Here is a 7,119-nt window from a genome sequence, read left to right on the forward strand (position 1 = left end):
GTGAAAATTAATCGAGAGCTTATCCTCATTTTCTCATGACCTCATTTTCATAATCCATAACAAGTTTTTTCTTTCGATTTTATTTTTTATCACCATGCCAATGAAAACTCAGTGACACAAGTGAAATTCCTTTTTTAGCAAGTTGTTTATTTTGAATCATAGATGCTGTTATCAGCATATCATTATTTGTAAGCTTATTTGTCCTTTAGAAATGAAACATGACAGAGTAAACAGTAGCATCCAGCGATGTGTTGCAGTTTTGTTTTCCCCCTTAAATTGTTTTCTGCTGTCTCAAGAAAGAACAGGCAACAGAATGTGTCAGTAGAAATGCAATTTAGGAATTGCACTTCATCTCGTTTTTCAGCCTAATGTTTCTGTTCTTTCATCATAAAGATCAGCTGCATTTTATTTTTTTCCAGTCTCTTAGAATAACATCCAGTTCTAGTCAGCATGTTTAATGTACTTCTCGATGTTCTAGCACAATAAATTTTCATATCTCGTGCGTGTGTGCATATGGTAAAAATTTCTTCAAGTTCTAGCCATGTGGGGGAGGAATATTGCGGTTGCTTTGTTAATGCAGTGTTTGTGTTGGAGCGGTTAGGGCCCGTGCTTTAACTCTCAGCGCTGGGCGTAATGAGATGGCTTTGATGGTGGCGTGAGAGTTTAGTGGGATGGTCACAGCTTCACACTTCAAAGCCGAACATATGGGGTGAATACTGGGTAGCTTTGTGCTCTTTGGGAATGGTTGGGAGACAATTTTTAACAGCTCTGTTTAATGAAGACATTGGAAAAGAAATGCTCTATCTTTAATTTTGAATTGCAAAGAGAAAAATTCCTACCACCCCCCTTCCATAGACTAAACTAAGAATATTTTTTCCTAGGCTGCACTTAATTAGAGGCAGTGCAGCATCACACTACTACACTGTGTTTTCAAATTTCTTCTTTTTCAAAGTACTGTAGCAAGATTAATCGGCCAGTTTTATTTTAGGTATGTGTATGAATTTAGGCAAAAACTTTTAGGGCTATCTGTTTTACCATCTGAGAGGTTTTTATGGCTTCTGGTGGAGAATTTTTTTTCCCTTTCTCCTTAAAAAAATACTAAATAAAAAAATTAACTAAACAAAAAACTTGGCCATATTAAGAGAGCTATACTAAAACTAGAGGATTCTTGTAAGATTTCAATTCTAGCACCCAGTTTAATTTTTAGATTCTGTGCTTTTTTACCTCTACTTATTGAGTATGAGGTAATGGGGTTGAAAATACTCTTTTTGATTGCTATGTACTCATGAAAAGATTTGCTACTCCTTTGAGTATCATTAGAATTCTGGTTTAAAATAAATAAGCCACATATTTATTCTGTACGTGGGCCAGGGGAAAGACAATTTATCTATTCCTAGAGGAAAGGGAATGATAGGCTTACATTTTTGTCCTAGTTGTACATTTTGGCTGTTATGGAAAATGTAACAAAAGTGAGCTTATCAGTTATATTTCTTGAGCTGCTGAAATGCAATTCTATTTAATAGTTAAATTCAACTCAGTTTATACCAGTAGTCCTAAATTGTTCCTGAAAGAAACAAAGGCATAAGGGAAAAAGGCAATATTAGAAACCACTATAGACGTGAAGTACATGTTTAGTATAAGGTGGGCACATACACTTAATTAAGCAGATTCTTAAATACTGCCTTCATGTACTACTTTAACTCAATGAAATACTACCTGTTGGCCACACTTGTCTGTTATAGGCTCAGAGTAAAACATTTTTGATAGTAATATGAAGCTTAAACTTCATTGCACAGAGGAACATCTCATTGCATTGATCCTCCTTTTGCAAAGAGAAATAACCAAACTCATAGATATTTCTAAAATGAAGATGGAAAATGATAAATCTACCTGTATAGAAATGGCTAAAAATAATTTCTGAGTAAATAAGGTCAGCTAATTATGAAGGTTAAAAAATATTTTTAAAAATATTGTCATCAAATCAGCTTTTGCAGAATATAACTAGTGAAAATGGAAATAACTCATAATGGTTGTGGGAAAAAGTTGTCAAAAATGGAAGAAAAACTAAAAAATATTGTTCTTTTAATAAAGAACAATTTAGGAAGCTGCAGAGTTTTATTTTTACTTTGCCTGTTTCAATATGGTGTGATGGCAGCATATTCTTTCAGCACGAGGTGATTCAGATGTTTGTCATGTCTGACTCTACTGACTGGCTCTGGTAGCCCACTGGTATATGTGTCTTTGACAGTTGTGGATGGGACTTCTGTTCCAAAGACAGTTCATGAAACATGATGACAGTGGTGGAAGATTGACCCCATGGTTTCTCACCACAGATAATTGTACTCTGGCTGGTGTCAAAAACCCAGCTTGCATTTTGTTAGCATGGTGACCCCTTCCTCATACTTGCAGGTTTGGGATGGTCACTGCTATTCCCCGTTTGCAGTGTCCAACATCTACAAAGTGCTTAGGAACCAAATTCAATTCATTCAACTTAACAGACCTTGATTGTTCAAGGAGTTTGAAACTTAGATGGAGAAACAAAAGTTTTGATGTTATAGCTAATGAAAGCTGTAAAATACCATACAGACACGAGAGGGAGAAATGAATTTCAGTGAAGGGAGAGCACAGTTATGAAGCAGTGTTCATTCGATAGTTCCGGTTTCTTGGTAACCATTGGAAATGCTGAAAGTCTCTGTCTGGGAATGCTAGACTCCACTGTAGAGGTTAAAATGGCTTTGCAGGAAATGCACACAGAGCTGTTGCCTTAGATAATAATACCACTTACCTGAAAGCTGATGGGACTTAGTTCCCCACAGGCTTGCACTTGACGTGTTCAGAATTTTTATCTTCTTTAAGAGGCCTATTTGTTTGCATAATTTGAAATTACGTGAGATGATTATTATATAGAGTAATCGTGAAAATAAAATGATAAAATTAAAACTAGCTCTTTTGAATACGACATTTATATCACAAATAAAATACTTGCTAGTAAGTATTCTTCTGACTAAATTTGAGACAGTTCTTTGAAATGCAGACAATTTACATTTACTTTTTAGCAAAATTACAAATACCTACCTTGGGTTGTGACCATTAGAAACAGATTACCTCCTTGAGTATGAAGAGTATACTGTACTGTCTCTGTTACTAAGTATCATTTTGGTTTTGGTTGTCTTTTCATTGTATGAGAATAATGAAATTTTTATTTTCTTCTTCGTTAGAGAACAAACATGAAGTTTGATTCCTTTCACCATGAATATGTGTAGAAGAGTTAATAGAAGGGGAGTGTTGTTAAAATATACAGGGATTTCTAGTAAGCAGGGACATACCAATTCAGGAAAGAGTTCAGAATTTTCAAAATTCAGAGCAGCGGTGTAGGCTTCCCAAGGGGCAAGAAAGCCAGCACTTCCTGAGTACTGTGTGCCTACGAGGTACCTGCCAGACGCTTCCCTTAGTTTATCTAATCTTAATCTCTTTATCTGTTCTATGGCGTAGTTGCTTTTCTTTCTTTTTCTCTCTCTATTAGTCTCTTTTCATCTCCTTCTTTTTTCCTTTAGTTTTACTAAAGGATTTTAAAGCAAGTTCCAAAGATCATAAAATTAAAGTTCTTTGGTACCATCAAACACCTAGTGTATAATCTAGGCAAATGTCTTTCTCCAATGGGCTTATTTGAATCTGGATTTACACATAGTTCACATATCACATTGATCGTTGTATTTCTGTCTCTTTGATCTAGACTCGTTTCCCCACTGCCCCCGCCCCACCACCTCCCCGCCACCGCCCCGCCATTTACTGGTTGCAGAAACTGGGTCGCCCGTGTCCTACAGAATTTCCACATTCTGGATATGTCTGTTTGCTCCCTTGTTGTGTCATTTAATTTGTATCTTTATATCTCACATTTTCTACAAACTTGAAGTTAGCTCTAGAGGCTTGATTGGATTGAAGCTCAGTTTTTTGGGGGCAAATTCTTTAAAGGCGGGCTATGCACTTCACACTGCATCATACCAGAAGGCCACAATCTGGCGATGCAAACATGAATTGCCTTTATTCCTAATTGACTTTTCATGAGAGTTTCATCCATTGATGATCTTTGCCTGAAACAATTATTTTTTTATGAGTTGCAAAATTGTGATTTTTCTAATTATATCATATTTACTTACACATATATTTGTTGGATTTTTTATATTAAAAAAGTTCTTTTCCTCATCAGTTCAGGCTATCTGGCTACCCTGAAATATAGTTTCTACAGGAAAAACAGGATAAAAGATTATATTTTTTTCTTTTAGTTTCCAAATTTTAGATAAGGAATTAGAGCTTTAGTGGAAGCTTTTTCCCCCTCCTTTTACAGATAGAGAAGCTGTTGCTCAGAGATGCCAAGTAAATTGTTTAAGATCCCAATTAGCTATTAAGGAGCAGAAATGGTTTTTAAACCAATATCTTCTGGCCTTAAAAGCATCTGCTATTTCTACTATCCCAAAATGCACCTTCCACCCGCCAATTGCTGACAGCTGGGGTTGCTACTGCAAATATCTCCCACTGCTTAGCCCTTCAGGAATCAGGCTCCAAGAATCCTCCTTTGCAGCATTCTGGGCTTTATAAACTTATGCAATACTCCAGAACTGTAGCTCCAAATGAAGGTGCTGGCCCGGATGGGCAAAGAACTGGGCAGAGCCAGGAAACGTGTTATAGTATATAGTAGGAGAGGCTTTAGGCATCACAGATTGTGCTTTAGGCTGCTGCAGCAGCCAAAGTATGAGTCACTCTAAGTTATGGTTGGAGCAGATATCAGTATTCCGAACAATTTGGAGAGTTGTCAGATGTTAAGATGGCTTAACATCCTAACTCTCTTAAATGTTCTCCCCTTTCTTCTGCCACCCCGACCCTCCGCCATCCAGGTTTAAGGGAAGAATTTAGCAAACTGCCTAAACATTATTTTACAATTCTGAAACCTCAGTTGACTGTGTGTGTCCTGTCATCTGGCCCTACCCGCTCCTCAGGACAGTGGCCCTTTAGTATCTTAGTGTTAAGGAAGCAGAGATCCCATTGTAAATTTGGGAGATTTTCTTGGCTTCCTGGTGTCTACGATATCATAGGCTTCTAATGCTGGAGTCCCTACCTGACTCAGAGAAAGAACATTTTCCAAGAGTTCATACAACCCAGAAGTATAAAATATTTTTTAATATCCTCCACATTTTACCTCTCTCATCAACATGGCGGTCTACATCAGAAACAAACAAACAACCTTAAAATTTCAGTTGGAGAGGTTTCTCTTGCTTACTGGGGCTAACGGCCCTTTCTCAGCCTCTGATGTCCCATGATATACTTCCAATAAAGAAGGCCCACATTCCTGCTGGCCTTGGCCAGTACCAAAACTCCCTAAATACCTAAATTTTATACATCAGACAAAAATTTATGCTCTCTCTATCCTCGCTTACAGGAGATTGTAATTAGCCCCATGAAAATGTGCTCTTAGCTGCAAACACAGGTTCTCTGAAGCAGTTCTTTAGAAAAAACAGGATAGCAATTCTGTAATGTGCTTTGAAAAGATAAGGTCAGAGACAGGATCTAGAGTAGTTACAAAAAATGGAAAAAGAGGATAAAAAATGTCATTTAGAGTAGTTTTCACAAAATTATATTTAAATATTAGGCTTCTTTACAGAACATCTGGCCCAGTGCTGTCCGATAGGGAGACCACTAGCCATGTGTGGTTACTGAGCCCTTGAAATGTGGCTAGTGCAACTGAAAAACTTAATTTTTAATGGTATTTTATTTTAATTAATTAAAACTAAAATTTAATGACACATGTAGGTAGGGATTACCGTATTGGACTGTACAGATCTGTCCCTTCTACTCTTTTCATTTCTCCTAACAATATATACGATTTGGGGCTGTTATAAAATTGTTCAAAAATGGGAGGTACCAATTTCATTAATCTGAGTGATGAATTTCCTTTGTAAAATTAGATTTGTAATGGCTTAGGCATTTGAACCTCCTCATACAAAGATAAACTTTTATAATGAGACTAACTTCATGGGAAAATAAATTATGCCCAAACTTTGATTTTTAAAATGAGTGTGAATTATATACTTTAGTGGTGATGGTTACACAATGATGGGAATGTACTTAATGCCACTGAATTATACACTTAGAAATGGTTAAAATGGTAAATTTTGTTAAATATATTTACACAATAAAAAATTTATGCTTTATTTTCTTTCATTGGGCTTGATTTTAATTTAATCTTGTTAAAATCTCCCACTGCCCATAGGCTTTGCTGAGGATCTGGTCCTGCACATTCCTGGCTACAGCGTGTTTCAGTCCAGTGAGGCTGACCTGCCTGAGATGTGCACTCTCGACCTGCCTGGGCCTATTCACAAGGAGGGATTTCAGTGCGCTTGAACCTCACCTGGGAGCTGCACCTGCCCGAAGATGTGGTTTAATAGATTCTCAGTAAGGTTCTGTTCTGCTTTGTTTTTAAACTTGATTATAGCATCCTGAGATACCCTTAGTTTGGCCCCTCCTGCATTATAAATTACAGTTGGAGCTTCTTGAATTGGGTGAGGGTCTTCTCTCAGCTGATCAGAGAGGCTAGAAGCCCTTGTTAGATATTTGATGAAAGTCCCCCTAGAGTGATATTCAAGACGTATGATGAGCCTTGCAGCATGGCCACTGGTGGTGAGAATGGTTGTAATCCCTGACCCTGGGGTAAGATCCTGGAGGCCTACTGCTATGCCAGGTGTGAGGTTGTATCCTGGGGTTTGATGGAGGCAGTTGGGGGATAAGGACTTGGTGGGTAGAGGTTACTTTTAGCTGGTAGGAAAGTCTTTCAAAAATTGACCATCCAGTGTGGCCAAGTTGATGCATATAGCTGGAAATCAATTCTAGAGGCACCTGAGGAAAAGCTTTTCTAGACAACAGGCTTCGAGAACTGAGAGAACAGACACTGCGAATGGTATTATCCCTTCCTCTTGATCTCACCAACTCCTGCTTCTTTTTGTTTTTCCGGCACTTCTCTGCCCCCCGCCCCTCACCTCATGCATAGGGCTTACTTTCGGAAAAGGAGTAGGGCTCCTCTCCATACTCCAACCCCATTTCCTACACTTCACCCTCCTGGTGTCATTT

General features: G+C 37.8%; 1 pseudogene; it reads left to right on the plus strand.

Moving 5' to 3' along the window:
• Positions 1 to 6,451, plus strand: part of LOC111745086 — a 22,345-nt pseudogene extending 15,894 nt beyond the window's left edge.
• Positions 6,452 to 7,119: the final 668 nt, after the last annotated feature.

Source organism: Pteropus vampyrus, unplaced genomic scaffold (assembly GCF_000151845.1).
Source record: "Pteropus vampyrus isolate Shadow unplaced genomic scaffold, Pvam_2.0 Scaffold146, whole genome shotgun sequence".
NCBI classification, from domain to species: Eukaryota; Metazoa; Chordata; class Mammalia; order Chiroptera; family Pteropodidae; genus Pteropus; species Pteropus vampyrus.